This window comes from Carcharodon carcharias, chromosome 8 (assembly GCF_017639515.1).
Source record: "Carcharodon carcharias isolate sCarCar2 chromosome 8, sCarCar2.pri, whole genome shotgun sequence".
In the NCBI taxonomy this organism is placed as follows: domain Eukaryota; kingdom Metazoa; phylum Chordata; class Chondrichthyes; order Lamniformes; family Lamnidae; genus Carcharodon; species Carcharodon carcharias.
Window position 1 is genome coordinate 22,161,193 of NC_054474.1, and position 22,606 is coordinate 22,183,798.

Sequence of the window (22,606 nt, forward strand, 5' to 3'; positions counted from 1 at the left end):
CTACCAAAGTGGAAAACCTCACATTTTTCCACATTATGTTCCATCTGCCATGTTCTTGCCCACTCACTAACTCTGTCCAAATCCTCTTGAAGCCATTTTGCATCTTCCTCACAACACACGTTCCCACCAAGCTTTGTGTCATCTGCGAAATTAGAAATATTACATTTGGTCCCCACGTCCATAACATTGATATACATGGTGAACAGCTGGAGCCCTGTGGTACACGACCAGTCACAGCCTGCCAATGTGAGAATGACCCATTTATTCCTACTCTCTGTTTTTTGCTTGTTAACAATCCTCAATTCACGCTAGTATATCCCATCCTATCCCACGTGCTTTAATTTTGCTAACCAACCTCCTGTGGGAGATTTTATCAAAAGCGTTATGAAAATCCAAGTATACTATGTCCACTGACTCCCCTTTGTCAATTCTATTAGTAACATCCTCAAAAAACTCCAAGCAGTTCATCAAACATGATTTCCCATTGATAAATCCATGTTGATTATGCTCAATCAGGTCATTATTACCCCAGCGTCTATTTATCACATCCTTTATAATAGATTCTAGCATTTTCCCTACTACTGGTGTAAGGTTAACAGGTCTGTAGTTCACTGTTTTCTCTCTCCCTCCCTTTTTAAACAGTGGAGTGACATTTGCTACCTTACAATCTGCAGGAACTGTTCTAGAATCAATAGAATTTTGGAAGATAATCACCAATGCATCCATTGTCTCCATAGCTACCTTTTTCAACACTCTGGGCTGTCATTCATCTGGGACTTATCAACCTTCAGCCTCACTAATTTCTCCAATACAACATTTTTCACTAATACAAATTTCCTTCAACTCCTCATTCTCCCTAATCCCTTGGATCTCCGATTCTGGGTGATTTCTTGTATCTTCCTCAGTGAAGACAGACACAAAGTAATCATTTGGCTTCCTTGTCATTTCTCTATTCCTCATTATAAATTCTCCTGACTATGCCTGTAATGGACTCATATTTGTCTTAGCCAACCATTTCCTTTTTACATACCAAATGAAACTTTTACAGCCCATTTTTCATGTTTTTTACTAGTTTATATTCAAATTCTGTCTCCCTTTCTTTATCAGTTTCTTGGTCCTCCTTTGCTGTATTTTAAATCTCCCCAATCTTCATGTTTACTGCAATTTCTGGCAACTTTATAGGCTTTTTCTTTTAAACTTATACAATCCTTGACTTCCTTTATTAGCCACGGTTGACTAACTTTTCTTTATGGGTTTTTGTGCCTTAAAGGAATATGTAATTGCTGTAAGCTATGTAATAATTCTTTAAAGACTGTCCATAGCCTATGTACTGTCATACCTTTTATTGTATTTTCCCAATCCAATTCAGTCAATCTGCCCCTCATACCTTCATAATTTCCTTGTTCAAATTTAACACCCAGGCTTCAGATTGAACAACCTCACTTCCAAATGTACTGTAAAATTCTATCATATTATGGTCACTCATTCCTAAAGGTCCTTTTACAACAAGATTATTAATTATCCCTTTTTACTTAATAGTAGATCGAAAATAGCCTGTTCTCTAATCAGTTCCTCAATATACTGCTCTAGAAACTATCCCTAACACACTCCAGAAACTCGTCCTCTACAGCATTAGTTGGGTTTACCTAGTCTATATGCAGATTGAAGTAACCCATGATTACTATATTACACATGCTACATGCTTCTCTAATCTCATGATTAATTAATACCATGCCCCACACTACTGTTTGGTGGCCTATAACAATTCCTAACAATGTCTGCAGCCCTTTGCTGTTTCTTAGCTCTGCTCAAACAGATTCCACATTTCGTTCTTCCAATCGAAGATCCTCCCTTACTAATGTACTGATCCCATCCCTTATTACCAGTGCAACACCACCTCCTTTTCCTTTTAGCCTGTCCTTCCTAAATGTCGAATGTCCTTGAATATTCAGTTCCCTGCCTTTGTCACCCTGTAGCCATGTTTTCATAATAGCAATTAGGTCATTAACATTTACCTCTATTTGTGCCTTTAAATCATCTATCTTGTTACGAATACTGCACGTGTTCACATAGAATGCCCCTAACTAAGTCTTTTTGACATTATTCTGCATTCTAGGTTTAGTTGATGCTCACCTTCATTTTGCCTGCCTTCTAATTTCACTTGCCACTTTTCTAATTCCTGTTAGCAGCTTTACTTCCTTCTAATTCGAGCGGCCCCTCAGGTTCCCAATCCCATAAGTAGCTACTTTAAACCTTCCCTAACAGCACTAGCAAATCTCCTTGTAGGATATTAGTCCCAGCCCTGTTAAGGAGCAACCCATCCAGCTCGTACATCCCACCTGTCCCAGAACTGGTCCCAATCCCTCTGAAATCTGAAGCCCTCGTTTCAGCACCAATTCTCCAGCAATATGTTCAATCACTCAATCCCCCTCTTGCTATGCTCAGCAGCACATGACACTGGATTATTGCTCTTGAAGTCCTGCTTTTTAATTTCCTTCTTAACTCACTGAAATCTGCTTTCAGGACGTCATCCATCTTCCAATCTCTGTCATTGGCAACAATGTGGTCCATGACCTCTGGCTATTCACACACACACACACACACACACACACACACACACACACACACACACAAACACACACACCCCCCACCGCCCCCACCCCCCCACCCCACCCCACCAAAGGATGTCCTGCAGCTGTTCCGTGATACCCTTGACCCTGGCACCTTGGAGGCAACACACCATCCTGGAGTAAAACTTGCTGCCACAGGGATGCCTGTCTGATCCCCTGACTATGGAATCCCCTATCACTATTGCTCTCCCACTCTTCTTCCTCCCCTCCTGTGCAGTTGAGCCACCCATGGTGCCACGGACTTGATTCTGGCTGTGCTCCATGAGGAACCATCATTGTCACCAGTATCCAAAATGGAAAACCAATTAGCAAGCAAGGTAGACTCAGGGGACTCCTGCATTACCAACCTGGATCTCTTAGACTGCTGGTGGTCACTCATTCCCTCTCTGCGTGCATGCTCTTAACCTGCGGTGTGACCATCTCCCTAAACATGCTATCCACATTGTTCTCTGCCTTGCGGATGCAAAACAGTGGCTCCAGCCATCGCTCAAGTTCCGGAACTCGGAGCTCATCTGGGTTTCTGCAGCTGGTGACACTTCCTGCAGATGTGTTCGTCTAGGACACATGGTGCATCCATGATTTCCCATATATCACAGGATGTAGATTTCACTTGACCTGCTGGCCTACTGTACAGTAACTTCAAAAGCTATTCATTACATTTAGAATGTCTTGACAGTTACTCACCAATCAGCTTCATTCCCTGTAGCAAAGTAAGAGCCAGCTACTGGGGAGCTGAGGAAAGGTAGAAAAAGAAAGGAGCACCTCCTTCCCCTCTTCACCAAACTCTCTTATTTACCAAACTCTAACTTGAGCACTCTAATGCACACCTCCTGACTTCTGAAACCCTGGGCAGGATTTTTGGGTCACTGGTTGGCTGGCAGGTGAGACCCCCATTGCCTCCATTGAATACCACCTATCACGTTTATAGGCTTGTAGGGAGCAAGGCTTTACTTACTGAAGTGATCCTTGATGTTAAGCATAAGAGAGATAACTTAGAGATGTAAAGAACCGTTAACCATTTTTATGATTCAGTGCTTGTGTCATGATTTCTTATTATTGCTAATGTCTTGAAGTGCCAGGGATTCCTTGCTTCATGACCTTTCTTTTTGATTGTGTAACTGTTGAAAAAAGAGACATGTTGAAGCTTTTCATCTTGCACTCTTCAGGACACTTCACAAGAATATCAATATAAGGGGAAAACAACAATTTATACAATATGAGAAGAGAGTGCTGATTGGTTGGCAAGTGGACTCTGATTGGTACAGGTGTTGCCATGGAGAGTGCACCAATTGATGGTGACTGTCATTTAACTGCCAAGCATTGTTTGAAATTTAAAACAGACAGCTTGATCTTATTGGTCAAGACATTAGCTTGAGGAATGAGTCAGTGAATGGTTGTCACTTATTTTGTTTAGCTGAAATAGGTGCAATCTGTGTACATGTATTTTCTGCCTGCAAAGAATAGGGGCCTGTGTATTAGTATATGTAGCTTCCAGTACTGTGACACTCATTCACTGACTCATTCCTCAGGGCAATGCCTTGATCAATTATGGTCAAGCCACCTGGTTTAAATTTCAAACAATGCTTGGCATTTAACTGTCAGTCATGATCATCTGGTGCATTCTCCATGGCAATGTCTCTAGCAATCAGATTCCACTTGTCAACCAATCAGCACTCTTTTCTCATGCAGTAAAAATTGTTGTTTTCCCCTTATATTGGTATTCTTGCCAAGTGTCCTGATAAGTGCAAGACAAAAAGCTTCACCATGTCTCTTCTTTCAGCAATACTCAAGTTTTGTACTACCAAATGACAATTGTGTAATTGTTTTTAATAGGCTAATGGAAGCTATCTCATGAAATTTTCATTCTGAAAACATAGATACTACACAATTTTTAATAATTAATTTATTAATTAACTATTAATAATGTATTATTCATGAAATAAGGGCATCACTGGCATTTATTGGTTATCCCCAACTGCCTCTAGATGATAGCAGTAAGGAGCCTTCTTGAACAGCTACAGACCACCTGTTGAAAGTGCTGTTAGGTAGGGGGTTCCAGGATTTTGATCATGTGGGATGCCCGCCACTGACCATTTAGGTGCCTGTTCAGCATTTAATACTGCAGGCCTTCCACAAAGGAGGCAACAAGGGGCCCCGGCAGGCAAGATCCCCTTCACTTCCATTAAATGCCATCCATTATGTTTGTAGGTGGCAAGGCTTTAGTTACTTGAGTTGATGTTGCGCATAAGAGAGATAGCTTAAAGATGTAACAGTATCAGCCATTTTTCTGATTCCAGTGTTTCTGTCATAAGTCGTTATTAGTGCCAATGGTTTGAAGCCAGGGACTCCTTGCTGCATGACCTTTCTTTTTGATGGTGTAATTGTTTGTAACAAGCCAAAGAAAAATATCTCATGAAAATTTCCTCAGCTTTTCATTCCAAATAAATGCAGCATGGATACACCATTTTTAATAATTGAATGTATTAATTAGCAGTAATCTATTATTCATGAGATACAGGTGTCACTGGCATTTATTGGTCATCCCCAACTGCCTCGAGACAATGGCAGTGCGGCAGCTTCTTGAACAGCTGCAGACCACATGTTGAAAGTGTTGTTAGGTAGGGAGTTCCAGGATTTTGATTCAGCAACGATGAAGAATGGTGCTAAATTTCCACACTTGCAACTTAGAGGGGAGTTTGCACGGGTTGCTCTTCTAGGTAGCAGGGGTCGCAGGTTTGGGAGGTGCTATCAAAGAAGCCTTGACGGGTTGCTCTCATGCATCTTATAGTTGGAATACACAACGGCTATGTGCCAGTGGAAGAGGAAGTGACTATTTAAGGTGATGAATGGGGTGTCAAACAAGTGCATTGTTTTGCTTGGACAGTGTCGAGCGGTCGTCCAGGCTAATAGAACACTCCTAGCTTCTGACTTGTAGGTGGTGAAAAGGCTTTGGAAACTAAGGAGGTGACTCATTCACCATAGAATTCCCACGCCCTGACCTGCTCGTCTGGTCAATAGTGACCCTCAGGTAGATGGTGGGAGATTCAATAATGGGAATGTCTAGGGAAGGGGTTAGTCTCTCCCTTGCTGGGGATGGTCATTGCCTGGCATGTGAGGTAGGAATATTACTTGCCACTTATCAGCCCAAGCCTGGATGTTGTCCAAGTTGTTACAATGATGTGACTTGTGCATGAGCAATAATAATCTGTAGCCAGAGAATAAGGTTGCAAACCTGAAAATGAGAATAAATAGAATTAGCAAAAATACAACTAGAACAGAGATGAATAGAGTTAGAACTCCAAACATTGGAAAAGGAGAGAGAAGAAAGAAAGAGAGAAAGATTTCCAAAGAAGGCAGCAAGAGAGGAAAGAGAAAGAAAAATAGAGAGAGAAGAAAGGGAGAGAGAAAATGAGCTTTCCAAAGAGATCAGTGAGAGAGACAGGAAGCTTTCCAAAGAAGACAGCAAGAAAGAGAGATGAGACTATGTGAACAGTAGGGGAGGGGGAGGCGGGGAGAACGGCAGCTGGGGCAGGCTGGAGAATGATACTCCCGAAAAGTCAGGGACAGCCCAAAGGGGCTGAAAAGGTTGGAGAAAGCCAGCAGGAATCTGTAGGGGTACAGGGAACTGAGGGAGTTTCGAAAGTCCTACAGGGAACATTACAACAGTGTTGCCGATGTACAGGGAATTGATAGAGGTTCGGAAATCATGCAGGGAGCTGCTGAATTACAGGAACAGCAAGGGGTTTGGAAATCCTATGGGCGGGTGGTGGGAATAGAAACCGTGAGGATTAGAGTAGCTAGGGAACAAATACATGGACTTAAAAAGGCTGAAGCTAGACCAGTAGAAGTAAAATGAATAATAGTAGAATCCATGGGAGTTGGAGTACTGAGGAAGAGCTACTTGGCTGTATAAAGCTGAGGCTAGGCCAGTAAAAGTAAAACATGTCAGTTTAGAATCTGTGAGTGTTGAAATAGTTAAGGAACAGCCATTTGAATTTAAAAGGACTGAAGTCAGGCCAGCAGAAGTAAAGTGTATCAAAATAGGATTGACATGGTTAAAGAAAACCACCTGCATTTTAAATGGCCAAACCCAGGCCATTAGGGGTAAAAAGAGTCAAAATAGACACTGAGGAAGTTAAAAGGGCAGAAGCCAGGCCAGCAGAAGTGAAGGGAATCCATAAAGGGTCTGCAAAGGTTAACGAAGGGAGAGAGCCAGGGACCTGTTTAGCAGACACCAGTCGGAGCAGCAGCGGGAGCAGAGCCGACTGAACCTGGGGGTGAACGGCGCCAGCGGAGCTTCTCAATAAAAGCCCTAGTGTCGAGGCCCAGATCAAGCCAATAGGAGCAGTAGTTAACCCCAATAGGAACCCCTCCAGAATTCGAAAAGACTGACGAAAGTGACATCAGTGCAAAGCAGAGAACTGATTGGTAGATAGGGGGTAAGTTCTTTTTCCTCCACTTTAAAGCTACATTAAGGAAAGGTAAGAGTTCTAGCTTTTTTTTTAAAAAAAGGAACTTAAATAATTTTCTACTTGGCTTAAATTTAGAGTAAGAATATTTTAACTAAAGATATGGCAGGGGACCTCAGTCCCATGTGTTGCACAGCCTGCAGGATGCGGAAAGTCTGAGACGCTCCTAGCATTCTGGATGACCACATCCGCAGGAAGTGCCTCCAGTTTGACCAGCTCGAGCACTGGCCTTTGGAGCCTGAGCATTAGCTGGAGGCACAGCAGCGCATCCTCGAGGCTGAGAGTTATGTGAATAGCACGGTTTTAGACGTGGTCACCCCACAGCTTAAGGCAGCGCTGCCAGAGAAGGAATGGGTGACCACCTGTCAGAAGCAGGGAGGCAGGCAGGTAGTCAGGGACGCCCCAGAGTGCATCTCAGTCAAGAACAGTTTTTCTGTGTTGGAAAACTGTGAGAGTGACTGTTCCTCTGGGGAGTGCAGCCAGAGCCCAGCTGCACAAGGCGGGAGGGAAAATAAAGGAAGAACAATAGTGGTAGGAGACTCGATAGGGAAGGGAACAGACAGGCATTTCTGCGGCTGCCAACATGACTCCAGGATGGTGTGTTGCCTCCTTGGGGCCAGAGTCACAAAAGTCACTGAACGGCTGTAGGGCATTCTGAAGGGGGAGTGCGAACAGTCATAGATTGTGGTTCACATTGGTACCAACGACATAGGCAGAAAGAGGGATGAGGTCTTGCAACAAGAATTTCAGGAGCTAGGTAACAGATTTAGAAGCAGGACCTCGAAGATTGTAATCTCAGGAATACACCCAGTGCCACGTGCTAGTGAGAATAGGACTAGACGGATAGAGCAGATGAAAGCGTAACCGAAGAGTGGGTGCAGGAGGGAGGGCTTTAGACTCCTGAATCACTGGGTCTGTTTCTGGGGAAGGTGGGACCTGTACAAGTCCGATGGGTTGCACCTGAACCAGAACGGGACCAATGTCTTTGCAGGTTTGGGGTGGGGCGTGTTTGCTAGTGCTGTTGGTGGGGGTTTAAACTAATTTGACAGGGGGCTGAGATACAGAGTGGAGGTACAGTATGAGGTGATGCAAGGAAAAGTATAGAAGAAAGTCAGTCTGGAAAGCAGAGTGCAATAGTCAAGTAAGGCACAAGTGAGTATGGCAAGGCTGGATGACATTTTAATGCAAGGAGTCTTGCGAGTAAGGCAGATGAGTTGAGGGTGTTGATTAACACATGGGCATATGATATCATTGTGATCAAGATACATGAGTGTGGGAGGGGCAGCACTGGCAGCTCAACATTCTGGGGTAGAATATTGAGAATCTTCAGGCGAGATGGGGGTTGGGGGTGGGGTGTTGTAAAAGAGGCGGTGGGGTCGCAATATTGATCAAGGAGTCAATTACTGCAATAAGGAGAGATGATATCTTAGAAGTTTCCTCAAATGAGGCCATGTGGGTAGAACTTAAAAACAAAAAGGGGGCAATCACATTGCCTGGAGTGTTTTATAGACCCCCAAACAGCCAGGGAGAGATAGAAGGGCAGATATGTAGGCAAATCTCAGAAAAGTGTAAAAATAATAGGGTAATAATAGTAGGGGATTTCAACTTCTCCAATATTAATTGGGATAGACAAAGTGTGAAAGGTTTAGAGGGGGCCAAATTCTTAAAATGTATCCAGGAGAGCTTTTTAAGCCAGCACGTAGAAAGTCCTACAAGAGAGGGGGTATTGCTGGACCTAATTGTAGGGAACAAAGCAAGGGAAGTGGTAGAAGTGTCAGTGGGAGTGCATTTTGGTGATAGTGACCATAACTCAGTAAGATTTAAGGTAGTAATGGAAAAGAACAAAGATGGACTGGAAATAATTGGTCTGAATAGTGGGCCAATTTTAATATAAGATGACAGGATCTGGCCAAAGTGGACTGGGAGCAACTAATTGTAGGAAAATCTACGTCAGAGCAGTGGGAGTCATTCAAAAAGGAAATAATGAGAGTGCAGGGCCAACATGTTCCGGTAAAGATGAAGAGTGGGACTAACAAGACCAGGGAACCATGGATATCGAGGAATGTACAGGATTGGATAAGGAAAAAATGGGAAGCTTATGGCTGATACTAAGGGCTCAAAAGAGTGGACGCCCTAAAGAAGCATAGGAAGTGCAGGGGTTACTTAAAAAAGAAATTAGGAGAGCAAAGAGGGGGCATGAAAAAACACTGGCGGGTAAAATAAAGGAAAATCCAAAGCTGTTTTATAAATATATTAGGGGCAAGAGGATAACCAGGGAAAGAGTAGGGCCCATTAGGGACCAAAGTGGCAATCTGTGTGAGGAGTCGGAAGGTGCAGGTGAGATTTTAAATGAGTACTTTGCATCTGTATTCACTATAGAGAAGGACGATGTAGGTATATAAATCAGGGAGGGGGACTGTGATATACTTGAACAAATTAGCATTGGGAGGGAGGAGGTATTAGTGGTTTAGTGGGCTTAAAAGTGGATAAATCCCCAGGCCCAGACGAGATGTATCCCAGGCTCCTGTGGGAGGCAAGGGAAGAGATAGCAGGGACCCTGACATAAATTTTCAAATCCTCTCTGGCCACATGAAGGATGCCAGAGGACTGGAGAACAGCTAATGTGGCACCATCATTCAAGAAGGGTGATAGGGATAAACCAGAGAACTATAGGCCAGTGAGTCTAACATCAGTGGTAGGGAAACTTCTGGAAAAATTGTGAGGGACAGGATTAATCTCCACTTGGAGGGGCAAGGATTATTCAAGGATAGTCAGCATGGCTTTGTCAGCTGGAGATCATGTCTAACAAATTTGGTTGAATTTTTTGAGGTGGTGACTAGGTGTGTAGATGCGGGTAGTGCAGTTGATGTAGTCTACATGGACTTCAGTAAGGCTTTTGACAAGGGCTCGCATGGGAGACTGGTCAAGAAGGTAAAAACCCATGGGATCCAGGGCAATTTGGCAAATTGAAACCAAAATTGGCTTAGCAGCAGGAGGCAGAGAGTGATGGTCAAAGGTTGTTTTTGTGACCGGAAGCCTGTATCCAATAGCGTACCACAGGGCTCAGTGCTGATTCCTTTGTGGTTTGTGGTGTACATTAATGATCTAGGAGGTATGATCAGTAAGTTGGCAGATGACATGAAAACTGGTGTGGTAAATAGTGAGGAGGAAAGGCTTAAACAGACAGACTGGTCAGATGGACAGAGCTTTGGGAAATGCAATTTAATCCTGAAAAGTGTGAGGTGATGCATTTTGGGAGAACTAACAAGTCAAGGGAGTACATAACGAATGATAGGACCCTAGGCAATATAGAGGATCAGAGGGACCTTGGTGTGCATGTCCATAGATCCTTCAAGGCAACAGGGCAGGTAGATAAGGTGGTTAAGAAGGCATATGGGATATATGCCTTTATTAGTCAAGGCACTTGAATACAAGAGCAGGAAGGTTATGATGAAGCTGTACAAAACATTAGTTAAGCCACATCTGGAGCACTGTGTGCTGTTCTGGTCACCACACTATAGGAAGGAGGAGATTCACCAAGATGTTGCCTGGGCTGGAGCATTTCAGCTATGAAGAGCAACTAGATAGGCTGGGGTTATTTTCCTTAGGGCATGGAAAACTGAGGGGAACTTGATTGAGGCGTACAAAATTATGAGGGGCATATACAGGCTCAATGGCCTTCAAGTCTACTGTAAAGGTCTTTGATTCTCTATGACCAAATCATTGTACAGAGCTTCATGTTGCAATACAGAGTGTTTCAATACACAAAGAGCTGGAGACTAAGTTTACTCAGTGTATTTAAACTTTAATAAGATTATTGGTAGATTGGCAAAGAAAATTGTGTCTGATTTATAAGAGGTTCTTTTACATGTGACATACAATCATTAAAATGTAAATGAAGCATTATTCAGTCCAGGCTACATCAGTAAATTAAGAGGAAATTATGATTTTACAGTAACAGTTTAAAGCATCCTTAACTAAACTGGGATTGTGACAAAGAACCACTGCCTGTAAGAGGGGAGCATTTCACGTTCAAGTCATTGATTTCTTTTGACATTTCTTGTGAAAATCATTAAGCAGCAATGTTAAAGTATACATTGGCACAGCCGACTTTCCTTCCCTGGTGCTTCAAAATAACTGTTGCGGAGTAATAGCCATTTAACAGAAAGGATGAGATGGATGGACGTTGAAGATAATATGTGCCTGAAGCACTCCAAGGTCCCTGAAATGCAAAAGTTGAGTGTGAGCATAAAATTAGTCCATTTTTTGTCTAGCAGTGCAGGCAGGTTCAAATTTCAATGTCGGAACGGACCATAACTACTTCATTTTAATTCACTTTAGCTATCCATGATATGGATACTATACCTATACTTTTGGCACTTTAAACCCTATAATAAGAAATGTGTAATATGTCAAATCAAGTTTAACATTTATCATTACATTGACATGATGTTTCTATTGTATATTTTGTTATGTAGAAGATTCCATGTAAAATATTTGAGAAGCTTACACAAGATGTGTATCTGCAGTGAAAAGAAAGACTTTGATTTATATATAGCACCTTTCATAGCATGAGGACGTCTCAAAATCCTTTGCAGCCAATGAAGTGGTTTTCAAGTATAGTTAGTGTTGTGATGTAAGAAATACGGCACCCAATTAATATACAGCAAACAGCAATGTGATTTAAAAAAACAGCTAATCTGTCTTAGTGATGGTGTTTACGGGATAACTAATGACCTGAGTGAGCAGGCAGGGCCCCAATTTAACATCACACCTGAAAGAATACACTTCCACAATGCAGCATTCTCTCAGTAGTGTCAACCTAGATAAGTCTTTCATGTGGGGCCTGAATCCTCACTTTTCTGACTCAGAGGTGAGTGTGCTAGCACTGAGCCACAGCTGATATGTGTACATTAACCACAAAGACAAAGTCGAAAACACAGACAGAATTGTGATATGTCAATGCATATATTTCCTATACATCCAGCTTCCATCAAAATATGACTGGGATCCTGTGCTATTGTTGAGGGGGGGTACTCCCAGACTGAGTAACCTGAAGCGCCCATTGGTATATTGACAGCACTGATGCCAATGTCATGATATAAATTCAGGAGATTGTGTCTCCTTGCCTTCCCCCACGTTGATGTGGAGTGGCACCCTCAAGCTATATAACCAATTGTCTCTCCCTAATGGAGAGAGATGCCTTTGGGTACAGTGGTTAATTACCAATTCCCGTTTGTATGCCAAGACTGGAGCTAACGCAGTAAATCCATTGCAAGCCCACAGCTTTGGTGGGGTTTCATTGCTATTAGCACATGTGACACTGCACTGCACCAGCTCTATCACAGAGTCTGTAATTTCCAGGCAGTACTTTGGCCCATTCTCTGGGGTTTTCCACTGATCTTGCACCAAAGTTGTGGAGTTGTCACAATAAAGTCCTACCTGATATTTATAGTGTCCTTTTCTCTATCACTATAAGTGACTACAGAGCCAAAGTGATAGCAGGAAATAGCTGGGAATTAAATCATTCCATTTAGACACATGCCACCTACTGGAGCTGAATGGAACACCAAATAAATCTTGCCTTGTGGTGTCAATTGATGTTCTGTATATAGTATAGCATCTCATTCAGGATTGCTCAGTACTGTTTTAATCACTCTAACTACATTAGAATGAAGTCTGTGATGCTGCTGATGAATTGTCTTTGCTATTTTTGGGCCATTCGGGCAGTAACCTTCACCTTCTGTTTGTTGTGTGGGAATAAGACATTACAGTTGTGCCAGATTGTAGTGCAGTAGAATTTGCTGCAGAACATTTTATTTTTCATTAACCATTTTACTATGTGTGGTCCTTTTCACTGAACCTTGCAATTCTGTTGCAATTTCTTTTAATAGAACTACTGCTAATAGTAGTTATTTTTTTTAAATGCAAGGTATTCTAATTTTACTGTTGGTAAAAAGTCAAAAACAATTTTCCCAAACCTAATTAAAGTATCACAGTCAATAGAATGTACTCAATGTGTCAAGCAACTATTTGGGCTATTATAATGGGCAGGTAGAGGGTCTTGTGGTGCAGTGGGAAGTGTCCCTGACTATAAGGCAGAAGCTGCAGGTTCAAATCCCACTCCAGAACTTGATGGCAAGGAAGATGCATTGACAACACAATCAAGCAGGTTGAGTATCAACCTGTAAATCCTTCCAACACACGCCAATGGCAGGTGGTAAGAGTGGGAGAGGTTCCTGGTCAGCCATGTGATGGAAAGAGAATTGGAGCCTCCACCGTCACTATTCATAGCTCAGGATTACAATATGCATGTAACAGTGAATGTTTCCACAGCAAGTCAGGCTCTTTGAAGGGCTGGTTGGCCCATTCAGCTGGATGGCTGGAGCCAGATTTGTGCCAACAGCATGGGGTTCGATCCCAGTTCTGGCTGGGGTGGATTTGGGACCTGCCTCCTTGCTGTCCCTGTGGTGGAGGCTGTGGCTCTGTGCGTTGGAGCTGCCTTTGTTCAAAGAACTGAAGATGCTGATAGTGGGCAGGGCAATTAGTTTCATCATGGTAATTGGGGCCGATGTATGGATGCAATGTTCACACTTTGTAAACCAGTGCAACAGCCACTGGATAATTACGCTAATTGGAATGTGATTATTGACTGTTTAGACTGACAGGTAAGTTTTCTTTTAATACCAGAGCCAGTTATATTAAGGATTCATTTTATTCACCTGGAATTTGCATTTGTGATGTATTTGGTTGTAAAACAATGCAGCGGTATTTTATATGATAGTAACAATTCTGATGAAAATTGATTGACCTGAAACTTTGGGCAGAAATTTGCCGTCGGCGAGCAGGGGGTGGGGCCTGCTCGCCGATGCGTAAAATGACGCGGTCTGATGTTGGGCGGAACCCCCGATGTCACCCCGCCCCATTTAAGTTTTCAGGAAGGCGGGAGCGCAGCAAAATCAGCTGCGGGCCCGCCGACCTGTCAATGGCCAACTGAGGCCATTGACAGGATCAATTATACAATTAAAGGACCTGCCCGTCCATCCTTAAGGTTGGTGGGCAGGCCAGGGGCTCCGGCGGCAAACAGGACAAACATGAAACCTCGTCCATCGGTGGGATGAGGTTTCATGGAGCGTTTTAAAAAGCTTAATAAACTTATTATGTAAATTATGAACCTGTCCCAGCTCGTGTGACATTGTCACATGAGGGGGGACATGTTAGGGAAATTTTTTTTCTATTTTTCATATTTTTTTAAAAGTGTAAGCCATCCCCCTGAGGCAGCACTCTCACTTTTGGGGAGCCCCTGCCCCGCCCGCACAGGAAGCGGACGTCACGCTGGGCGGGCCTTAATTGGCCCGCCCACGGAAAATGGCGGCGGGGCCACTTCTCCCGTGGGGATCGGCTCCCCACCCGCCAGAGATTGGGTCAGACCCACCCGCCTGACAGGCAGAAAATTCTGCCCTTTAGCTCTGTTTCCCTCTTCACCAACGTTGCCAGATCTGCTGAGTAATTCCAGTATTTTCTGTCTTAGTTTCGGATTTCCAACATCTGTAGTGTTTTGCAATTGTATTGCTGCAGTTTTTTTTTGCCATAACCATTGGTAGATCTCTCCTAATTAGAATGTACATTAGTTACAACTCAATAAATCAGGTTCTCAAGAATGAGTGAATATAAGTAACCTGTGCTATGTCCTATACTGACATGAATGGTCTTTAAATGTGGATATTTGAATATATATAGATCATAATACTTGCATCATGTAAATGGAAAATTCAAACTTACACTCCTTAAAGGACATGGATAACTCAACATTTCACATACATCAAAGTTGCACTGAAATGAAGCAGGGCAGGGAATTTTCCACCAAAAGATAAACTTCTTGTACAGTGTTATTTCAGCCTAAGACAGTTAAAAATAAAAATAGCAGAGGTTATTTCATAATCTTCTTTTCTCTTCTCACACCAAGTGGCATATGAGTTAGACAGAGCATGTACTTATGCTTATTTCCATAGCTAAGTTTTTCTGGAAAAGATCGCTATCCTGTCACCAATTTCACAAAATGCTGTTCTATGAAATGAAGCACATTGAATCTACATCTCGGCTTCTCCTTGTGGTCCTCATAATGAGCAATGCCTAATGGAATTCTAGACATTTCAGTGCAGAGGAGGCCATTCAGCCCATAGTGCTGGTGTTAACTCTACACTGGAGCAATCTACTCTGCTCTTTCCTGCTATCTTTAGTATTTTTATTCTTCAGATCTACTTACCTGTTAGATATTACAAAGTATTTAGTTTCCATAATCACTTGTGGTAACACATTCCTTATACATTTCACAATAATTACCCGTCATATCACAAAATCTGTATTTTCACAAGGAAAGCTTTGTTTTTCCAAGCTGACCTGTTGTGAACCACTGATACTGAAACGTTTTGTACAATAAACCAAAAGGATTAAAGTTTCCATTGGAGTTTCCTGATCTCTTCATGCAAACTGTGGAGAAACAGCATAAATAGCTGAATCCACCTTTCTACTGCTGAAGTTACAGAGAGCTCCAGGAATAAAAAAGAACCATTCACAATTATATACTGCCTTTCATAACATCAGAATGCTCCAAAGTACTTTATAGCCTACAGAATACCTCTTAAGCATAGTCACTGTTGTAAGTGAGGAAACTGGGCACACAAGTTGCACACAGCCAGCTTTCAAAAACACGAATGCGGTAATGACCCGATAGCCATTTTTTGTCATGATGTTGATTGAGGGATAAATGTTGGCCTGGGAATCATTCTCTTCTTTGGGATAATGCCATGGGATCTGTTAAATCCATCAGATAGAGCTAACGGCATTCTGACTCAGGTGGGGGTGTCACCAAGTGAGCCATGACTGACAGAGCAGAAATTTTAGGCGATTTTTCAGTTTGTAAATAACTTTTTTTTAAAAAATGGGAAGGCCTAGGTGAAGGACTGAGGCTGGTAGTACAGGACATTGCCATGGGGGAAATATTGTAGGTGGGAAGAGAAGACAAATCAGGAAATGATGAGGTGATGTGAAGATTTAGATTTAAATTGTAAGATTAAAGTTTAAATGTGTGATTATAAGAAAGGGACGTGGCAGGTAGTTGGAAAAAAATGGACAGTATGACAAAAAGATTACTCTCTTGCATTTGATAGCCATCTCAGGATACACCTGCACGACTTCGCTGCGTGTATGAGATGCTACAGTTATGTTACTCCAAACAATTTAAGGTGATTCACCTACTGAAATTTAGAACATTTAAGCCAGCCATCCATTCATTTAAAACAACCACAGCACAGTTTATCTGACAGTTAGTCAAATCCTTACAACATCAGCACCGCAAATGTGACATTTAGTGACATTAAGTGTGCCAATCTGGATCGAATGAATATTCATTTACCGTCACTGACGAGAGGTCCTCTTTTAAGTAGCCAGATCCCTTATAGGAGGAACTTCCTGGTAGTCTAATAGGATCTGATTCAACTGAGATTTCCTTGAATTTAACAGGGTCATTTGCAGCACTACAGTCATCCCAGGAAAAGCCATTCGACTAAAAAGAAAAAGTGGATTAAAAATATACATAACATGACCAATTTTGATTATAACTAATGAGACTGAATTTTTTTTCTTAAGATTTCATGATAGCTTCTCACAAAAAGAAAAAAAAACAATAATGTTTAAAACATGCTAAATAAAACCTTTGGTTCACATTATTTTTAATCTCTGGCAGAATTACTCTGATCTTTAAATGCAGTTTTATATTTCATATGTAGAACGTTAAGCGCTTCTGAAAATATGGATTCTGATAGGAGGTATAACACAAATCCTGTATTATTTCAGTGGAGAAAACATAAAGGATAATTATTCCAAAACATACAAACATACTAAATAGGAGCAGAAGTAAGCCATTCAGCTCCTTGAGCTTGCTCTGCCATTCAATACAATCGTGGCTGATCTGTTTGTGTTTCGATTTCCACATTCCCTTCTACCACCGAAAGCCTTTGATCCCCTTGCCTAACAAGAATCTCTACCTCCATCTTACAAATGTTCAGTGACCCCGCCTCCACCGCCTTCAGAGGCAGAGAGTTCCAAAATCGCACAACCCCAAGGAAAAAAATGCTTATCTCTGTATTAAAAGTACAACCCCTAATTTTGAATGCCTCCAAATTCTGGACTTACCCTCAAGAGCAAACACCCTTTCCACGTCCACTTTGTCAAGACTGTTCAGGAACTTCTATACTCCAGTCAAGTTACCCCGCAATCTTCTAAACTCCATTGGAAACAAGCCAAGTCCATCTACCTTTCCTCATAAGACAGCCCGCTCATTCCAGGTATCAATCTAGTAAACCTCCTCTAATGCATTTACATACCTCTTTAAATAAGGAGACCAAAACTGCACACAGTATTTGTGATGTGGTCTCGCCGATGCCTCGTACAACTGAAGCATAATATCATTACTTTTATATTCAATCCCTCTTGTAATAAAAGATAATATTCCATTAGCCTTCTTAACTAATTGCTGTACCTGCATACTAACTTTGAGAGTCATGCACTAGAACACCTAGGTCCCTCAGCACCACAGAATTCTGCAGTCATTCTCCTTTTAAGTAATCCTCTATTTCTTTATTCTTCCTGCCAAAGTGAACAACTTCACGTTTTCACATGTTATACTCCATCTGCCGAATTTTTGCCCACTCACTGAACCTATCTATATCCATCTGCAACCTCATGTCCTTTCCCAACATACGTTCCTACTATCTTTGTGTCATCTGCAAATTTAGCTACCCTGCCTTCACTCCCCTCATCTAAGTTATTTATATAAATTGTAAAAAGTTGAGGCCCCAGCACAGACCCCTGCGGGACTCCATTCGTCATATCCTACCACTCAGGGAAAGACTCATTTAGGCATACCATTTTCTGCCAGCCAATCTTCTATCCAAGCCAATATGTTATTCCACCCCCATCCCCCACCCCACACCATGAGCTTTTATTTTCCACAATACCCTTTGATTTGGCAGTTTATCAAATGCCTTCTGGAAATCCAAGTACGGTACATCTACAGGCTCCCCTTTATCCACAGCGCATGTTAATCCTTCAAAAGAACTAATAAATTGGTAAAACATTATTTTCCTTTCACAAACCATGCTGCCTCTTCCCGATTACCTTGGGTTTTTCTAAGTGCCCCCAGTTAAAACCTCTTTAATAATCAATTCTAACAACTTCCCTACAATAGGTATCAAGCTAACTAGCCTGTAGTGTCCTGTTTTCTGCTTCCCTTCCTTCTTAAATAGAGGTGTTATATTTGTTACTCTCCAGTCTGATAGAACCTTCTAAAAATCTAGTGAATTTTGGAAAATAAGCACCAATGCATCTGCTACCTCATTAGCCACCTCTTTTAAGACCTTAGGATGTAGTGCACCAGGACCCAGTGACTTGTCAGCCTGCAGCTCCATCGGTTTGCTCAAACCACTTCCCTAGTGATTGTAATTTCACTAAGTTCCTCTCTCCCTTCCAACTCCTGATGTACAGCTATTGTTGGAATGTTTTTGCATCATCCAAAGTAAAGACAGAAGCAACATATTTGTTCATTTCATCTACTATTTCCTTATTACCTATTAACTTCCCATTGTCACTAAGGCACCAAAACTCACTTTTTTATTCTTTTCCTTTTTAAATACCTGTAGAAACTCTTGCTGTTTTTACTTTCCTCGCTAGTTTCATCTCATACTCTAATTTTAATTTCCTCTCATGCTCTAATTTCTTTCTCCTGATAACCTTTTAGTCATTCTCTGCCATTCTTCATATTCTGACCAATCATCTGACTTGCCATTCATTTCTGTGCAGTTATATGCTTTTTCCTTAAGTTTGATATTTTCCTTAACTTCCTTAATTAACCACGGGCGGTGGGTCCTCCCCTTAGAATTTTTCTTTATAGTAATATACTTATTCTGAGCATTCTGAAATACCCCCTTAAATTTTTGCCCAAAAAAAGAACCAAGTACTAATTACAGTGAGAGCAAAGTACATATTATATGCATTCCAAGAATGGCAGGATACATTAGATATTAATTTAGGTAGGAAGAGGTTACACTTACTGTCTATACCAATAAGAATACTATTCCCATTGCTTTGTTAAAATGAGATTAAAGTTATTCTAAGCATATCCATTTCCAACACGTCCCAAGTACAGTATATGCACTGATCGGAGCATAACAATTATTTTTAAAAAGTCTAGAAAGTTTTCATCATTTAGTTGTTCTCATTCATCTACGAACACGCAAAGAATTCTTATGATTATTATATGTAACAACATCATAAATGTATTTGTGAAGATTTCCCCTGTTCTAAATAAACATGCTTACAATTTCTTTAGAAAAGTCTGACATAACAACAAGCCTAGAGATATTCCAATCTCAAGGCTCTTAATAATGAATGATATGAGTCCTTAAAATCTAATTGAGAGTGCTGGCATTGAGGTTTGTACTTGATCAATAACGGAAGGTTCAAGTATGTACATGATGCAAGTGACACTTTGCAAAGGAACCTTTTTTTGCAATGGGAGCTGGACCATCTTCTGCTTCCAGTTTCAAGAGCATTGTTACTAAATTATGATGCCCTTAGTTCAATACTTAAGTGCATTCAAAAATAGAACTATGATTGGACAATTAATCTAATAAAATGGAAAACTTGTAGAATGGTCTTCCTTGAAGCACTCTGTTGTGCTGCATTATACAAGAGTTGTCAATTACTGAATCATTTCTTTGCTTTTCTGTTTAATATAATCAATGTCATGATTTGGAATTCCTCTCTGGAATTATGCAACATTGGGTCTACAATCTTCCCCACATCTTTGGCATCACTGGCTGCTTTAAGATTTACTGCGGACATCTCTGACTGGAGCTTCTGGGTAACTCTAAAAACATTTGCACTGAGAGCTAGAGCAATGAAACCTTTGTATTTTCTGGAAGCAGAAGATGGTCCAGCTCCCATTGCAAACAAGGTTAATTTGCAAAGTGTCACTTGCATTTTTAATCAGATATACATGCCCATTACAAATAGTCTTCATTCAACAAATGACTTCTTAATCAGAGCAACCAATTTCCAAGCACATTCTTTTCTTTCAGATAGAACACGTACACTTTGTTTTACAAAGTACTTACAGTTCTTAATTGGTAGAGAAAGAAAGTGGCCAGCAAGATGACACTAGAGGGTACAGCCATCTTTTCTTTCAATTCTGATCTTGATGTGAAGAACACAAAAGTTTGATTTTCCTGGAGTGTTTTATAGTTATGTGAAGAGGTGTTCCTTAGGGTGTGACCAATAGCCATGAAGTAGATTTGTATATCCTGCTGGATGTGTTGCAATCAGGGAAAGCTCAGTGAGTCAATCAGTGTCTTCAAAAGAGTTATTCATTCTGCATTCAATCTGCCATTTTTTTAAACCAAACACTTGTTTGCATGATTTTAAAGTTCTTCTTAGTAATTTAGACCATGACATTTAATTAAGGAACTCCCAGTCTCCAGCTGTAACACAGTGGGACATTGTTAGAAAATCCAGATAAATGACATGGAAATAGAGAATATGATAAAACGAAAAAAAAGAGGGAGTATGATACTGTCAGGTGAATTCTTCAAGCAAGAGTCAGGTCAAATTAAATAAGTTAAGATGGGAAGTGTAGGGGAAAATAAGAATGGCAAAGCGAGAATATGAGAATAGTATTGCATATGACATAAAAGATAACGCAAAAATCTTCTATGAGCATGTAAATAGGAATAGGCTTCACAAATATCCCCATGATCAATGATCGGGGAGCCCAGCACATCAATGCAAAAGATAAGGCTGAAGCATTTACACCAATCTTCAGCCAGAAGAGCCGAGAGGATGATCCATCTCAGCCTCCTCCGGAGGTCCCCAGCATCACAGATACCAGTTTTCAGCCAATTAAATTCACTCTTTGCAATATCAAGAAATGGCTGAAGGCACTGGATAGTGCAAAGACTATGGGCCCTGACAATATTCCGGCAAAAGTACTGAAGACTTGTACTCCAGAACTTGCCATGTCCCTAGTCAAGTTGATCCATTACAACCCTGGCATCTACCCGGCTATTTGGAAAATTGCCCAGGTTTGTCCCATTTACAAAAAGCAGGACAAATCCCACCTGGCCAATTACCACACCATCATTGGTAAAGTACTGGAAGGAGTCATCAACAGTGCTATCAAGCGACACTTGCTTAGCAATAAGCTGCTCCTGATACTCAGTTTGGATTCCACCAGGATCACTCAGCTCCTGACCTCATTGTCTTGGTTTAAACATGGACAAAAGAGCTCAACTCCAGAGGTGAGGTGACATCAAGGGAGCATTTGACTGAGTGTGCATCAAGGAACCCTAGCAAACTTAGAGTCAATGGGAATCGGGGGAAAACTCTCCGCTGGTTGGAGTCATACTTAGCAGAAAGGAAGATGGTTGTGGTTATTGGAGATCAATCATCTCAGTTCCAGGATATCTCTGCAGGAGTTCCTTAGGGTAGAGTCCTACACCCAACCATCTTCAGCTGCTTCATCAATGACCTTCATTCCATCATAAGGTCAAAGCGGGGATGTTCACTGATGATTGCACAGTGCATATTCATGACTCTTCAGATACTGAAACAGTCCATGTCCAGATGCAGCAAAACCTGGACAATATCCAGGCTAGGGCTGACAAGTGGCAAATAACATTCACATAACACAAGTGTCAGGCAATGACAATCTCTAAAGAGAGAATCTAACCATCGCCTCTTTAAATTCAATTCACTAAATCTCCCACTATCGACATCCTAGGGGGTTACCATTGACCAGAAACTGAACTGGGCTATCCATATAAATATTGAGGCTACAAGAGCAGGGCTGAGGCTAGGAATCCTGCAGCCAGTAACTCCCCAAAGCTTGTTCACCATCTACAAGGTACAAGTCAGGAGCGTGATGGAATACTCCCCACTTTCCTGATGATTGCAGCTCCAATAATACTCAAGAAGCTTGACACCATCCAGGGCAAAGCCGACCATTTGATTTTGCACCCCATTCACAAAATTTCACTCCCTCCACCACCGGTACACAGTGACAGCATGTGCACCATCTACAAGATGCGCAGCAGGAACTCACCAAGGCCCCTTAGACAGCACTTTGCAAACCAGTGACTGCTACCATCTAGATGGACAAGGGCAGCAGTTGCATGGGAATGCCACCACCTGGAAGTTCCCCTCCAAGCCACACACCATCCTGACTTGGAAAAATGTATCCATTCCTTCACAGTCGCTGGGTGGAAATCCTTCTCTAACAGCATGGACATGGACTTCAACGGTTCAAGGCAGCAGCTCACCGCCACTTTCTCAAAGGCAATTACGAATGGGCAATAAATGCTAGCCTAGCCAGCGACACCCAAATGCCATCAATGAATTTTTTAAAACCTTTGGAGACTGCCCAGTCATTCAATATGACCATGGCTGATCTTG